The sequence below is a fragment of the Meleagris gallopavo genome, chromosome 14, assembly GCF_000146605.3.
Source record: "Meleagris gallopavo isolate NT-WF06-2002-E0010 breed Aviagen turkey brand Nicholas breeding stock chromosome 14, Turkey_5.1, whole genome shotgun sequence".
In the NCBI taxonomy this organism is placed as follows: Eukaryota; Metazoa; Chordata; class Aves; order Galliformes; family Phasianidae; genus Meleagris; species Meleagris gallopavo.
This window is the reverse complement of record NC_015024.2, coordinates 18922417-18939478: the sequence shown is the minus strand read 5'-3', so window position 1 is coordinate 18939478 and position 17062 is coordinate 18922417. Positions and strand designations below refer to the sequence as shown.

General features: G+C 44.5%; 1 long non-coding RNA gene across 1 annotated transcript; it reads left to right on the top strand.

The window, feature by feature from the left end:
• LOC109369987 lies at positions 1 to 15730 on the top strand. Its single transcript, XR_002119727.2, has 2 exons — positions 1 to 644; positions 14565 to 15730. It is a non-coding gene; the product is annotated as an uncharacterized LOC109369987 (long non-coding RNA).
• Positions 15731 to 17062: the final 1332 nt, after the last annotated feature.

Here is a 17062-nt window from a genome sequence, read left to right as displayed (position 1 = left end):
AGCCCAGGCAATGCCACACGCTGGAAAATAAATTAATTTTGTGCCTTACCCTGATCCTACCTGCCCTTTTGACAGGTGCTCACACATCACTCACAGCCGAACAATTACAACAATTCCCTGCTCACCACAGGCACGCCGCGAGCACCCAGCAGCTGAGGCTGCCTGCCTGTGGCTGAGGCCTGTGTGGGTCAGTCATGCAGGTTCTTTCTCCATTCCAAAGCAGCAGGGAGGTGTTTGGGTGTCACTGTGGGCAGCACAGCCTCGTGCTGCGCCCATTTCTGCGAGCCTCCTGCAGCCCAGGCTCTGCAGGGCCGTGGCCTGGGTGAGCCTGCAGCCTGGCCCTGCCTGCAGGGCTGTGCTATCCTGCTTAGAAGGTGGCATGGAAGCACAGTAGTTCTGGCAAACATGCTCTTTATCCAAGCTGTGGTGTTCAGCAATAGTATTTGTACATGAACCATCAGGTCACAGCCTGAAGCAGCCATTGAGCACCTGGTGAGCACAGGTGCACGCAGTGATTGGAACAGATGGGCCCTGGCTCCCCCCACCCCTCACCCCATTTAAGGGCTGGCCATGGTGGGGGAAGGTTCTCTACTTAGAAGGCACCGCTCTTGGAGTGTTCAGTGAGCCTTGATCTTCTGGAAGTGGTAAGTAATTCCTTCTTTGTTACCAGACTCTGATCGCTCCTTTTCTTGGGTTCAAGGCAACTGTACCTGCAGCTGTAGTGATGACCAAATCCTGTGTTGTGGTGTTCATTCCTACTCCTTTTGTGGGTGGAACTGACTGATGGAGCCTAACTGGGCCGAAAGAATCCTGGAGAAGCAGACTGAAAGTTGGCCTTGGAAATCATGAGGCTTGTTTTGCTGATTTGTTTGCTTTAAGTCCTGCTGCTTGGTCTGGTGGCTGCTTTTCTTGCCACATTTACATTACTGACTTATACCTGTATGAGGCAAATTAATCTCCCCCCAAAGACCTAGTTCAGCTGATACAGTTCATTGCAAAAGGTGTGTTTTGCAGAGGTTGGTGAGTGATGTCTCCTGGTACTTCCACAGCCCTCTGCTTTCTCTTGGCCTTCAGTTATTTGTTCAAGTATTTCTGGTGTGCTCTTCGGAAAGCTTTTCCTTTTTTCCTTGCTAGGGAAGTTGTAATGTGGTAAGAGTGATGCATGCACTGCACTTTAACAGCTTTTAGTTGCTGTAGTTCTCTATCCTTTAAAATAGATACCTTCTATAGGAGGACTGAATTAAAAGCAGAATATAGTCTTCAAGGGCGGATAATTAAGTTGAGGGGTGGCAAAGTCTGGTTTGTCTCTCCATGATGTGTTTGGTCTTGTATATTCTGATGTGCTTCCTTTAGTCAGTATTTATTATCTAAGATACAGAGAAATGGGAACCCATCTGCAAGAAGATAAGTCACTTCACCATTTTGCAATTATTTCAGTAACAGCTGTTGCAGTAATAGAACACTGTAACATTTCAATTTTTGAGTTGGTTCCAGAGCTTTGGAGTGTGGCTTAATGAAGGTCATTTCAGCTGTAGTTTCTGTCTTGTTGGTATAAGTGACAGGGCTGGATGTGAGCTCTGCACATCGATGGCATCATGGGGAATGTAATGATGTCATTCATTGCATCTTTCCTCAGAGTTGTGCACAACAGGTTCTGACTTCTGGTAATAGCAGTATGTGTACTTTAAGTCATATCAGCCCAATTTAGGATTTAGAAAGAAGTGAGTTCTTGTTATCCAGTAGCAAAGACAGAATCAAATCCTACCACCTTCTGGAAGGCTTGCTCTAAGAAATGTGTGCTCAATTAAGGCTGCATTTTAGGGACTTCGTGGGCAATGCTTGGTCAACCACCTCTTCAAAGTCCCTGCCCCTGGCAGACATTGTTTCTCACAGGTGTGCATTTCATCCTTTGGGCACACCTTTTTCAAACCGCTTCATCATGTAGAGTAATAATATCAACAAAAGCCAAAACAACCTGGATGTTTCATAATTTGTTTCCACCTAAACTGTATGCCTCCTTTCTTCTGCTGTGGTTAATTACTGGGTTTCCTCTGAGGCTTATTTGGGCTGCACTTGAAATTAGGGGATGCTTAGGATAGCAGAACAGTCCTCAGGAGTGTTACTAGTCAAAGCACTGTTAGCAACAGCTTGTCTGGAGGACTGGTAGCAAGTCTTGGATATGGGCTGCAGGGAAAGATGTGTAACAGTGTCCCTGAGGATAGGGAGAAGGGATTACAGCAGTGAGCTGAGCTGATGGATCAAGCTGAAAATCTGTAAGCTTGAATTTACAAAGAAAAACAGAAAGGTATAGGCAGTGTTCTGACTTGTGCTGTGACCGAAGAGCAGTGGTGCATCACAGGTGGTAAGCAGGCTAATATCACCTAAATGAACAAATGAAGAGAATATTTTTACTTAGTTTTTAGTATTGTATGTCCTGCAGTTCTCAGCATCTTGATCAGTGGTGTGTTAATGTCACAGCATATACTGTTTTGTTTTCCAAGTTTTGTCCCTAATCTGTTAGTTGCATTTCATTATCGCCTCTAGGTCATTAGTGAAGTGACACCCAAGGGGGAAGAAAGAAATCAAATGACAGTGTAGGTGATGTCTGACATTAGCCAAATGTCAGGCTTTCTGATAGAAGCATCAAAATTAATCTGAAAATGTTATACCAGTTTTAGTCATTTTCCTAAGAGATTGAAAACACAAGAAGCAGACTGATGACATTTTGATTATAGTCTCAAATTGCAAAGACCTTACAGAACATACTTTCTCCTCACACATAATTAAAACCTGCTGTTACCTTGATCTTTATTATATTTTTCCATGTCCTGGCAGGTCTCTTGGGTTTTGTATGCTATTGATCCTTGTTGTCTGAGCAAATGCGGTGTGTTGATATTGCTCAGATGAGCAAATGGCTTTTTCATTTCATTTTTAAGGGTAAAGATGGAAGGAAAAATGCATGGCAGAGGCAGTACAGTGAGATTTACCCTGTAATTGCTACAGGTGTGTCAGTAGGCTGCTGACTGGACCCAAGCACCCATCTGAGCCAGAGGCTTGGCTCTTGTTCTTGAAATGAGAAAAAACATAGCCATCCTACATAATTAACACTTAAACTAGTGTAAATGCATCCTTGACATCTAAGGGAGTTGGGTTTTGTGGAACAATGGGCAGCCCTTCAAGGAAAGCTCGTGCCTCTCAGCAGAGGTGGCATTTCATTGCTGCTGCTTGGCTGCACCCTAACCTGAGAAAATGAATTGTGTGGTGGCCAGGGACGGAAAGATTTTTTTTTTCCAATTTAAACCATTTTAAAGCACATTTAGTTTCACCATCTGCTGTAAACAGTAAAGCACGCAGCCTTAGTGTATTGCAAAGTGGCATTTTTATGGCAACAGAGAATATAATGGGCTTTAATATGGTTGAAGTGTGCTGTATGCAGCTCCAGTGGAAGAACAGCATGGCTGTAACTGATGGGCTTGGGAACTGCAGCTGAACAGGTGAGGTGCTGTGCAGAGCTTTGGGGGAGGAGGCACAGCACAACTTCAGGAACACCCCCTGGCCCTGTTAGTGCTTGCTGGCACTCTGGTTGAATCGAGGGCAAATTTAGTCCAGCAGCCCTGAAAGTGGGCAGCTTTAGTGGGAAACATGAATCCCAACCTGAGCGCACCTGCTTTTTCTGCATGTGCTCTTTGCAGTTCCAAAGGGTGTTTTGTGGTGTTTCTCCCTCTTATTAGCTCCTCTCCCATGTACACATCTGAGGACTGAAAGGATTAACCTACAGATGTTTAAACCAAGCCTTATCTGAAGGTTGCACTGATGTTAAGGCTGTTCACACCTCTAACATAGAAAACACTGCTGTTCCCAACTCTGGGCTCGTGCAGCTCCTGGTGACAGACTGCATGTGTTCAGCTGCTTTTCACGCTGGATCTTCTGTTGTTTCAGAGACTTTCCTACTCCATCTCCTGCACAAGTACTTCCTTGACACCGAATAGCCATCACTGAAGTCTGCTAGGACTTGATCCTGCTGCTGAGTTGCAGTTCGGCTGGTATCACTGGGAAGGGACATCTGAAAAATGTTCTATCATGGGTTCTTATCTCAAATCATGCTTAGTTCTACCTCTGCCGAGTTGAAGTATTACAAAATACTGTGAGCCTGTGGTTGGGAACTTGCTGTCCTGGCCTGGGATCAGGACCTGCCAGCCTCAAAGGGATGCATGGTAGGGGTGGGCTTTGCTCCAGAGGCAGGAAGCAGCCCTGTCTGTGGGGTCTTATTTGAATTGCTTACAAAATCCTTCATGATTCATCAAGATTGTCTGGCTTTAAATGAATGGTGAGGCATGTAAAATAAACATTCGTGTAATGTAAGACCATTTGTAAAACTGTGGATAGATTGACTTGACTACAGGCATGATTTCTGGGGGTAAATTCAGCTGCAAGAAGAAATGAGGAAAACCGTCCCCAGAGGTTCTTCTGGAGTAGCTTTTCCTCAAGAATTGCACAGGATCTCCTGTCAAAAGCTTTATTTGCTGTTGCTTCCCCTGACAGATGGCTTTGGAAAAGTGGTCTTTAAGTTCATCTCTGCTCAAATTTGCATTTTCTTAATGCAAAACAGATGCACTGATATGGCTGGTGACAATGAGTTAAGCTCAGCTCAGGGTTCTCAAGGATATTAAAATGCTATGGAAGACAAATGCCTGGACAGGAAAATCCCACAATGATCCTACAGCATCATGAAAAAACAATGTATATATTTGGACTTTACATTTTAATCAAACTCACTGAGAACCTTAAATCCATTTACTTTTCCTCTTCTAGGCTTAGAGAAGAGACAATGACTGCGAGGGGAAAGTTTGGCATTAGTGTGGGTGAAGTAAAGTGTTATGTGAAGTATTAAATTCCTTTGCAGAAACTGTGCATATAGAGAATAAGGAGAAGTAGGCTTAAGAAACACTGTAAAATTAAACATCATAAGATTACTTTTTTATGGAATATGCAGTAGCTGCCACATAGAATAAATGTATGTGTTTCATTATATTTTTATTACATATTTAATGCACATTAAGGAGCAAACAACCATCAAAGAAAAAGAAACTTATTAGATTTAGCAAGTAATCCTATCAGTTTTATGTATGATCATATTTCTTGAAAACAGGGAGAGATGCACGTCAGATGTCCTTTTTGGCTATTTAGTAAGCCATTTTTCTTTGGAAGAACAATATTAATGGCTGTTTTGCTATGTTCATGCTGTATTGCATGAACATTTTGTCTTTTTTATTGTGGTTTCTTGTACGTGTGCCCACTGCAGCTCGAGCAATCCAGTAGAGCATCTGGAAAATAGATTGCTTTGATTTTTTTATCTCTAAATGGGCATTAGTTTGTGTGTGAGCTCCTAAGTTGTTTAAACATTTAGGCAAACATTGGAGATTCTGTAGATGGTGTTGAAGAGTCATTTCACTTTATCCTCCAGAAATGAAATTTGTGCAGTTACATGAGGAATTCAATGTTTCCTTTAATGTTGTTTTGGAATACTTAGTGATCAAGCATGCCTTCTTTCTATCAGTCTCTCTTTTGGTGCATAATGTTGCTGTCTGTTATCTGGTCTTCGCTGGTTTTAAACCTGCTTAAGCTTTTGTTCTCCCCCAGCCAAAGCTGTGGGAGTTGTCCCAGTCAGACCCTGCGTCCCTCCTGGGGCAGTGCCTGCCTTGGCCGTGGGCTCTGCAGTGTGGGCAGTGCTGCTGGCGCTGCTCTGTGGCTCTGCTCTGTGGCTCTCTTCTGCATTACTGCATCCCCAGTAGCTGGGGCTTTGTTTCTGTCCAGGGGACCCCCGGAGGTGTCTGTGCTGCATGCTGTGTTGTTCAGAAGCCCGGAGATCATGCTGCTCGTGCTTCAGGAGATGCAATGGCTTGCGATGCTCTGTTAGTACCTGTGTGGACGTGAGTTGTTATTGGCAGTGTACTTGTTAAAAGGTAACGTTTACAATTGCTAGTCCAAGATGTTTGGGAATGTTGTAAGCAGGTTCCCCTTTGGTGCCGATGCCTCACCTGGAGCAGGGCTGCTGGGCAATGGCTGCTCTCACTGAGCTCGTGGCCCTGCCTGCCCCAGGCTTGGGCAGCCTGCCCTGCAGGACTGAAGCTGCTCCAGTTGTTTCCCTGTCAGCTGCACAGGTGTGCCCTGACCCAAACAGGCTGCCAAGTTACCACTCGTGGTGAGGCTGTTGGGGCTGGTTAGAAGGCTGGCCCTGTATCTTGGTGATGTGTTGGCACTACAAGGAATTCAGCACTGAGCAGTGACTCAGATGAAGTACCTCTCTGTTGGCCTGAGTAGTGACATAATTCTAATGTTTTCATAGATGTTGAATGGGCACTTTAACAGAGGATGCTGAAGTGCTGAAAGCCAAAAGGGCAATACTTGTTTTCATGCCGAGTTGCTACAGTAAATTTAGCAATGAGACCTGACATTCTCTGCCTAATGAGAGCAATTTTTATGCTCAAGTTGTGATTCTCTTTATATAAAGGAAAAATAACGGTAAGCAGCAGTATATAGCTGCCTCGGCTTCATTTTCTACAAATGTCAAAGTACTTATTCATTTAGTTGACAAATGTCACTTCAGAAGAAAATTATTTCTTAGTTGCAACCTGATTTATATTTCTGTGTAACAATCCTTCCTCCTTCTTAGAATTTAAGTTTCTTTAAAGAATTGTTAAAGATTCATTCTACTGAAAGTATTCCGGGATTCCATATATTCATGCCATCTATTATTAGAGCAAAATGCTTGTATTTCTTCATTATGGAAGCTCCTTAAGCAACTTGACCATTGTGTTTAATTCACAAGATCATGAATTCCTACTTTATTAAGAGAATTAAGGTTATTCTGCAGTAATGATCTGGACATCCTAGACAAGATGGAGCTCGGTTTATCTGGGCAATGAGCTGAGCTGAGAACTGGCCCTGGGTTCTGTGCTCCCAGCCATGGTGGGAGGGCTGTCAGTAACACGAGGTGGTGGATGGCCTCTGGCTGCTCGTCCTTTCACTGGTAGCTCTGTCAGGGAGTTCTCTGAAAGCCAAGTCTTTATTTGACTGATGCTAAAAGCAGCTATCAATTAAATGGTTTCAGGGCTAAACCAAACACTTGGAAAGCTTTCTAGCTTTCTTTTCACTGTATGCTTTGTGCAGCTTTTAATGTGGGATAGGTTCAGAATTGCTTCTCATGGAAGCATCTTCACATGAGCAGTAGGCTTGAGAAGACTTGAAAAACAATGAAGTAGAGCCTCAAAAGCTATAATGAAAACTTTATAATGAGTATATAACTTCTTCCTAAAGCACCATTAAGCATTTTTGTATTTGCCTGGATTTTAGTCATTATGCTGCTAGAAAAGCATTGCTCCATTTTCACTTCATTCTAAGTGACCTTGCTTTTTCTGCAACATTTAATCAAGATCTGCATCCAGTTGCACTAACCTATTTGGAAGAGTGCTGGCAGCGCTTCTGCAGAAGGATCTCTCCCTTCCTGGGCTTGGTCGGCTCTGGGGCTGCACCTCTTGGTGCTGAAGGGAATACAGAGCCTGCCGTGTTTTCTCATCTGCGAGAGCATATGCTGAAATATCAACCAGGAAATGCTGAGGAAGGAGTCGGGAGAAGTATTCAGATGCTCCAGTGCTTATCATAGGGAACTGTTCACTTTTTACAGCTACTTTTTGATGAAGCTTAGAGTTTCCAGTTTATTTGAACGAAATGACCAAAGAATGGTAACAACAGAAGAAAATTAAGTTGTTAATTCAGTGATGTCTGCTTTGCTTCAATGGTAGGAAACAGTGAACGCAGCAATGTACAGCTGGCTTGCTAAAACAGCCACCCCAGTGCTGCTTCTCCAGTGAGGAAGTGCCTCTTGCTTCCATGTGCTCGAGTGAGATTTATTTTGCTGAGGAGTCATTGAATTCTGATAAGACAGGTTATTTTGGCTTAAGACAGTGTTATTCTATAGAATTCTGAATTGATGAGCAGTTGGAAATGTTTTCCTAGATTCTCCTGCTGGTTTTCTCAGAACAGTCTGTAGGGCAACTTGCTGGTCAAGAAGGATTTGCTGCAACTCGTAAGAAACTTTTTTCTCCCCTCACTTCATCAGTATGTTGAATTGGATGACTGATCTGTCATGGAAAGAATCGCTGCCCAGAATCACCTCCACTGAAGTGCTGAGCAATCAATGCAGTGGTGACCTTTAGTGGAGCTGGCATTTACTGGGCGGATCAGCTGCACACAGTACATGACTGCTTGCTTGCTAGCTGTTTGTCCCTAGAGTCCTGCTACATGATTTTCCTCTTTTGTCTTGCTCAGCCTAACTTTTATCAAGAGGTGTTTTGCCTTTTTTGACATGATTGGCAGGAGGAAGACTGAACAATGCAGTAGATGCAGTAAGATGATGTAGGGCTAGATTTTTTAAAACTCAAATGTTAAAGAAGCCAGATTTCTTGCATAAGGTATCTTGTTCTCCTTTTTATCGTTGTGCCCCCATTGGTGGGCAGTACAAAAAAGTGAGCGTCCTTGGCTGCATGCGGCACTGCCCAGCAACAACTAGAAACATTGGTGTGTTATTAACACTGTTTTGCTCCTAAAACCAAAGCACAGCACTGCATAGCTGCTCTGGAGAAAAACAATTCTGTCTCAGATGAATCCAAGGCACTTGTATTCCTCCCTTACCCCATAAAATACAGAGATAAGCGCATGGTCTCTGTTCAGCCTGGGCAGGAAGGCAACAGGAGGACAGAAAATTGCACTGGGTCACTGTGGATGTGCTTTTTTTAAACCTGTCCCAACACTGCTATTCAAATATTTGTATCAATACATTTCTGCACTTCCCAGTGCCTGTAGAAAATTGTAGTTCTTTTGACTAATTTTGTGTTCTTAGATATCCTAGGTGAGTTTGTGTGGCAAAATGAATACTCCCTGTATTTTCGTAAGAATTTGGCCTTTTTTGTTTTTAAAATTTGACAGTAAAACCTCATTTATTTGACAGGAAGTGCTTTGTATTTTTTAGCAAAGCTCACTTAATTGGGAGTTAGTATTGCACCGGATCACTGGGCATGGAGTGCTGTCTGCTCCTTCTGTCTCACCTTGCCCTTTTCCTCCTCCCCTTGGCCATATTTCTTCGTGCTGCAAGCTATGCTCAAGAGCCCTTTTTTTTGCTTAAGAGTTTGTTCATCTCACTGCCTCCTGCTCTGTAAGAGAACTTGTACCTGACACGTCCCTTCTGCTCGTAATGAGCTTTCACTCAAGGCGCTGATCAATAGCAGAAAGCAGCAGGTCTGTCTCTATTGCTTGTTTTCTCTATCTTGAATCTGCCAAGATAGATTAGACCATTGCCAAGGTCACTCAATATGTTGCAAGTGAATGAAAAGATATCTAGTTGACTTTTTAGGACAGGACTGCAAAAAGGCGAGGCTGGAGCTAAACTGAGTGCAGCATGACAGATCAAATCTATACCAAGGTCACAGGGTATGTTTAAGCGAACCTTTGACGTGTGAGCAACATATGTGTCAGCTCATCAGAGGGGAGCTGGTTGCACTGTGTCCTAAGGGGAAGTATCGTGGCAGTACACCCATGGGAAGGAACAAACAAGGAATTCAGGAATTGCAGTCAGGAGCTCAGGTGTAGCTCTCTCAAAATCGATGGGATATTTGTCTGTTTCCCCGATGGCAGAGACTGAGCTGTGTGGAGCTGCAGGAGGGAGAGCAGCCTTGTGCAAAGCACCTGGCTTGTGTTGATGCAGCTGGAGGCAGCAGTGCCTGCGTGAGCACTGGATTTCAGTGCCCTGTGTGCTCCTCTGTCCTGGGCTGCTGGACAGCTGGGATGTGTGACTGCTCCTCTGACCAACAGCGAAAGGAAATAGCATGAGTCATTCAAAGAAAGCTGTTTGGTAAGCAATGACTAAAACGACAGAAGCAAGGTCTATTGTAAATAGTAATATATCTTCACAGACTGCTGTGGTGGGGACAAATGTCTTCATGGCCTGTATGTTTGAGAGCTTGTCTGTTTTGTTCCCAGTCCCAGTGGATGGTCTAATAAAATATACCATCTGTATAAATCTTTCAGCCTCAGATCATCATGTCTGCCACAAAACTACTAATAAAATTAGGCGTCTTCCTAATATAGTTGCTTCATTTAGTGGATTGCCACGTCACGTTGTACTGACATGAAGAGCCCCATTTGCATTAGTGCTTGGCCTTAAGCACTATCTGTATGTTGAAAGTCTTCCATGGGAAAAGTATGACTCTTCGGGTTTAAAAGAAGTAAAACTTGCTGCCATAGGAATCGGAAGAAATCTTCCTTTGCTCTTCATTCTCAGGTTTGGATATAGGGCTCCTTCAAAACTGGCAACAATTTGATCTAGGAAAATGAAGTTCACTTTCTCTGCACTGAGATGAAATGTAGCTGCACACACGATAAAACTCCGCTTTTGTACTGATTAGATAAGTTGTTTTGTTTAATTTCAGTCGGGTTATTCAGACAGTCTTAAGTAGAAGCGTGTGCTTAATTGCTCTCTTGGCCTGGAACCAAAGCAGCAAGGAATGCAGTGATGAAAGTAACAGGAGCCTGAGAGATCTTGGGATGCATTAAGGAGATGTGAGGACAGTTCTGATTTCTTCTGCATTTCCCTGTCTGTAAGGACACCCTCACAGGGCTGAGCAAAGTATGACTGATGTTAATGGATGAAGGGAGTTGTGGTAATTAGTTGAATTGTAAAAGAGAATTTCATAAAATTATCTGTAGGAGAAACACCACCAGATAATTATAAACCATCAAAACGATGAGCCTACTGCAATTGTTCTGTTTGACCTGAAGCCTTCAAAGGCTGGCAAGATTTAAAACCCATTTGAGTAGTCTAACTGCACTGTGCCTGAGTGTTAGCTGGGAAAATGCAAGCAGAAGACTGCAGCTGTGAGGATGCCTGCACTTATCCTACAGTTTTATCTCTGCTTCTAATTGAATTTTAAATGTGCTGACCATGAGTCAGGAGCAAGGCCAGACTAAATCTCCAGATGAAAATGCAGCAGCGGCACTGAACCTGCCCCAGAGCTGCCTTCTGGCTTTGAAACTTCCAACGTTGATCACATTGAAGCTTATCAGTTCAGTGCCTCCTGTTTACCTGTCTCCACCTGTACCAAGGCTGGGTGCATCAGAAGCTTTGAGCCCTGTGGCTGTGGTCTCCACGTGTGTCCTTGAGTTGGAGAAACTGTTTTGCTCAGAGTCTGAAGCAGGCTGATTCCTTGTAGCCAGCAGGACAAGAGTTTGTACCGTTCCCTTTTTTCCTGTTCTGGCATCCATGTCACTGGGGAGTTGGGCTCTGAATTTCAGGGGATTGAGATCACTCTGCACCCAGCATTGCAGCTGCGCTAGTAGCGCTGGTGCTGGGATGCCCTGGTGCTGAAAGCATGGCCTTGTGAGCAGCAGGCAAAGCAAGTGTCTGTGTTCTTTAACAATATGGGTGTTCTAAGCAGAAATCAGACCTTGTTCTTTGCTGGGATGCCCAGAGTGGCAGTGTGATGCAGGGTTTTGATTTGGCGTGGGAATTGGGTGGGTTGTGGGGGAATGCTGTGGAAGACACTTTCAACTCAACTTCAATTTTTAGCATTCTGGGTTCCTTGTCTTGGTGTTGGGCTCCTTGAAAAAGCTTCAAGTTGGGAGTCCCATTTCTGTAAGGTCAAGGGCAAGGGAGCTCATTAACTCAGTATGGGATTTCAAGATTCATTAGGCTGTTCCTCACTTGGCTTTCTCCTGAAGCCACTGTGGTTATCTGTGCATCACCTGCGCTGTGATGAGGCTGCAGTGCATCCTCCAAGTTCCTCCAAACTTTGCTCTCTCACTGGTATGCAAAGGTACAACTGGAATACTCAATGGCTGCCAGAAAACTGGGATTTCTGCCACAGAACTTCAACAGAATTTATAGAAAATAAATGTAGAAGTTGAGTTATGATTAGTAGTTCATGTTCCCAGGTGGTGTAACTCCATTTCTGTTAGTGAGGCTGAGCTGAAATCCAACTCCCTTTACTTTTTTTAATGAGAATGGGAATCTGGTTATTTCCCAAATGGTGAGATGCTTTTTGATTGGGAAGGAAGAAGTTCACAGAAATGCTGCAGTTTTTCTTTGGCATAAAGCACAATCTGAAGCTACCTTATTAAACGTCCCTGTGAATAATAATAAAAAAAAACACAAACCAAAACGAGCAGCATGCAATTAATTTCAAAATACTCTGGGCATTTTTCTGGTTTTCGGCTGACTATATCTGCCTCTTCCTTAGGCTATAGAGTTGACTGTAATTCCTTAAAGCTGCAGGCTTGGGATGCCATATTATTGAGGAGATCTACTAACCTAGGAAAAAAAAACTGTGTTCTTTTAAATGAAGCAGAAGCAAAAGGCACTTAGCAAAGTCTTTGGTAAAGTTTTTGTGAAGTGGGTGATGAGCAACTCAACTCATTTTGCATACTTCACTTGAAGAATAAGAGGCTTGTGTAGCTCACTACTTTGCCCTGTTGCATGTCGTTACGTTGTACGAGCCTGCAGACTGTAGCTGCAGCATCAATATTGTCATTGTCATCATTACCTTCTGCAGCAGCTGAGACCTGGCCATCTCAGGGGGGCCATTGCTGGGCTGGCATCTTATTTCTCTTATCTGCAATAAGCCTCCCACTGGGGCCCATCCATAATATTCAGAGACATCAAAATGGTCTCTTGCTGCCCTAGAGACTTCTTTTATGTCTCTGCCATACAGAACACACGCATTGTTTGGAAGAGGGTGGCATAGAACAATAATTTATGAACACTACAGACCAAATATAGCATGGTTTATGTCTGACAGCACTAGGCAGGGAAAGCAACAAGATGATCTAAGATATGAGAGCTGATAGTATTTTACAAGCTTAGTAGCTTTAGAGCTTTGATCTGAAAGTAATGTACATTTTTGACCAATGCAGTCATGGTAGGTCAAGTGTAACAGCAAGGGACAGCCACTTATTTAAAACTATTTCTTTCTTTCATAAGCAGATTCCTCTGTTAGTAACACGAGCAGCAACACAATTTTGGGAATTGCTGCCTCGAAGTGTGCTTGTGATGAATGGGTTAATTGCAAGAGAAATGGTGGTATCTGAAAGCTTTGATGTGACAGCGGGTGTCTGCATGAGCATCTGAAAGGGGGGGTGGCTGCCTTGGTGAGCAGCAAGTGGCTGTGAGTGCCCAGAGAAGACGGGCTCTGCTCCCTCACCTGGGGAACCTGGTGCCAGAAGCCAGGAGGTGATGGAAGGAGGGGAAGCCCCTTCCCAGGTGGCTGGGCTGGCTGCTGAGAAATGGGGTTCTGATAGATGAGCTGGAATTCCATAGCTTCCATGTGAGCTGAGTGTGAATATCAGCCTGTCAAAAACCATGCAAGAAAGAAGCTGACCTTATTTGCAGATAGTTACAAATAAATTTCTTCTCAGACTTGCATTATTATAACGCTTGTTCATGGAAGCTGTCAAAAGTGTCAGACATGCAAAGGAGAATCACTTTTTTCATCTTCCTTGTGTAGTTCTTCCACTCAGACCTTGTCTTCCTGCTTTCACAGACAGATTTGGGATGTTTTCTAACTTGAGAGGTCCAAATAGGGCCTATTCTATATGGGGCATTGCCTAGATGGATCCATGGATGTGGGATGGGAAACCGCACACAGCCACGTGGCATTTCATCCAGCCTCCTATCCCAGCCGGTTGATGTTTGTACCAAACCTGTCAAAACCAAATACCAGGCTGAAAGAATCTGGCAGAAGTTGCTCAGCATCTTGGCAAAGCAGCTGGGAATCTGTGTGCCTGTACAAATAGGTGGGGAGGCTGTTAGCTGCACTTCCATAGGAACAGCCCCCTGGAGCATCAGGTCAGTGATGGAAAGGTTGGAAGAGACATGAACTTTTTTCCCCCTGAATTACTAAAGATTTTTCCCCCATACCAAGGGGTGCTGTCGTGTCTGGAGTGCCATAAATAAGGCCAAGCATAAACATTCTTTAAAATGGTGCTTGAAGGAGTAGAATAAACCTTACATGGTGCATTGCCTCAATCCCTTTTGTGCTTAATGTGTGGTTGCACATGAAACCTTCTGTCTTGGCATTTTCTGCCATTTGGCTTGTCTACTGGAAGAGCATGTCTTTGTGCCACGTTACTGCTCAGCTTTGCTGCGTTTGCCCATTTGGGTTACCCTGCTGGGATGGAAGTTCCCTCAGAGCTTGAACAAAGAAAGACTGCACAGGTTTGTCAGTGGGCTTTTTGTGTCGTCACGCATGACATGAGCAGGGAAGTCAGCTTCCTCTTAGTAAATACCAGTTGGCTCGTGCTCATTTTAATGCTAAATGGAACTGCAGGAAAAAGCAGCATCTTTTTATTAGGGGGAACAAATGTTGGAAAAACAGATACGCTTTCAGGCTGAAGGCTGATAGGAGCGTAAGCATTTAAGCTTGTCATTTTTGTGCAAATGCCTCAGAAGTTTTAATATTGGGTATCATCTCTTATCTCTCCCTCCCAAATCTTACTTCTCTTTTCGGTTGTTTCAGATGCAGTAACCTGGGTATTACTTCTTAAATGCATGTCTGAGGAGGGATCCAAACATTTCAAGTGTAACAGGGCTGTGGCCCCATCCCAGCTCTGCAGCACTCACACACTGAGCAGTGCTCCATGCACTGAGCCGCCTGCATCCTGCCTGGGTGCTGAGCAACACGGGTGGTGCTCCAGCTGTACTTCTCCAGATATGATCTCAAACTGGTGGGAATTACTGCAGCAGCAGTGATGCTACCTGTCTGACTGCTCGGACAAATGCTGTTGCTACTCTGAGCTGCTACAGAGCTCCTGTTGCACTCAGGAGGCCTGAAGTACATCTGCATCACGTGGCTGGATGCACACGCTGGCCCACTCAGCGCTCAAGGAAAATGATCCGTGCTGCCATGAGAAAGCAATGCTGTCTGCCTTCCAGCACAGGCAGTAATCTGGGTCAAGCGTGGAGCTCTGGCGATGTGACTGCAGTGTCAGGATCAGTGCTGGCTTGTCCACAGCTTGGAGTGCGGCCAGAACGAGCCCCTTCCTTACAGGGCTGCCCATTTCCACTGATATATTCTCCTATTTTCTGTACGGTTTCCGCAGGCTCACACACTGGCTCCAGTGTCACGAGATAAAATTTCCTTTTATTTATGTCTCAGCTGCATGATCCAGAGAGGCTGCTGGTCTAATGATGAATGTCTGTCACATAATTCAGAGTAAATACATCCCATGATAGGTAATCATATGTTGAACACAAGTCATTTACAAATTCAAATGCTATGTTCCCTTTTTTTTTTTTGAGGGTTTAGCAATGGGGAAACTTAAAACCAGAATATCTCATCTGTGTGTCAGGTTTAATTTCCACTTACTAAAAATATTAGTTGAGATGATATTTAAGAAATTTAACACAAAGAATTTATTCGGAGGAAAGTGCAAGTGCCTGTGGAACCTTTGTTCTCAGTGGAAACAAAACGCTTTGTGGGATTATTAAACGCTGCTCTGCGAGCTGTGCATTTCAGACATGCTGAGTTCAAAAGCACCTGGGTTGACTGAGGAGTGGATGGGAGCAGGCAGTGGCAGAGCTGCTGCTACCTGGGGCAGTAGGGTAATGCACCTGCCTTGCTTCTGCGAAGTGGGACCAACATTAATTATAATAATAATTCTTCTCTGGGGCATAACTTCCATATACTTTCATCATGGTAAGTAGCATGTAAGGCTACTTCTGCAATTAGTGTTGTACACTGAGAACTGGGGATGTGGGCTTAATTCTTTATTCCACCATGCTTTTCTGTGCGACTTTGGAGATGGCTCTGCTTCTGCCTTGGTGCCCATTGGTGGCTTTTCCTCCTCTGTGCTTGTTTGTGCCCATTGCATTCTGAGCTGTGTCTCTCTGGGGGTGAATGCCAGCAGTACAGCCAGGTTAGAATTAGGAAGAGAATCTGGGAGATATGCTGAGTGACTTCAAGCACCAAAAGGGGGATGTGCTACAGCACAGAGTGTTTGCCAGCCACATCCCTTCCATCCCAGTGCTTTTAAAATAAGGGCTTTTAAACTAGAGAACAGTGATGTCCAGCAGTGTTCATTTGTTTTCCTAATTATATCAGGCGCAAAAGAGATGACTAAGTAATACAAACCTCAGCTCGGGCAATGTATTCCCTTTGTGTATTAACACTGCAGACAAAGCTTTATTGCCTAGATTTGTTAGTATTAAAGACCATTGGTTTGAGTACTGAAAACTGATCTGCTCCTCTGCAAAGGCCTTTCTGCTTCAGCTGACTTGAACAAATCCGCAACCTCGGATGTGGAGGACATAACCATGGCTCGTGGGTGCTGCTGGATTTCAAGCAAACCCTTTGCAAGATTTCAACCTTTCTGCAAGACTTCTGTGGAAATGGGGTGCTTCAGCTGCACAGCTCTTCTGCTGTGGGGAGCGCAATGGGATGTGGCTGAGCAAGGAGCAGGAGAGGTTAACACTGAGCCTTTTCTGTAAGCTTGGGGGGAAAATTCTTCTATTTTATTACTGCTCTGTGACGGGGAAGGATTTTGTTCTCAGTAGGGAAGAGATGGGTTTGTTGTCTTGAAGAGAAGCGTATCTCCACAGACATGCAGACAAGGGTGCTATTTCCCCTACTACAGCTGGACACGTCACATCAGTGAATGAAGTGACATGCTAGGAATGAGAAAGCACTGCTGCAGGGCAGTCGGGAGCCGGCACTGGCAGCACGGTGAGCAGCAGGGCTGGGGAACTTCAGCCGTTTGTGAGATCTGTGGGGCTCTCAGGGCTCCGCTGGGGTTGACGTACTGTTCTTGGCAGGGAGGGGGGAAGGCCGAGGAATTGCCTCTTGAAGCAATGCTTTCTCGTGTCTGCAATGGTTTCTTCTTCAACTGATGTATTTAAGGTCCTCTCCGCCCCGAATCCCGCGCCCTACAGCACGCAGCACGGCGGTCCCCTCGGGCAGTAGCAGCGCCGCGGGGCCCCGCGCGTCCCGGAGGCAGCGGGCACACAGCGCCCCCTGGC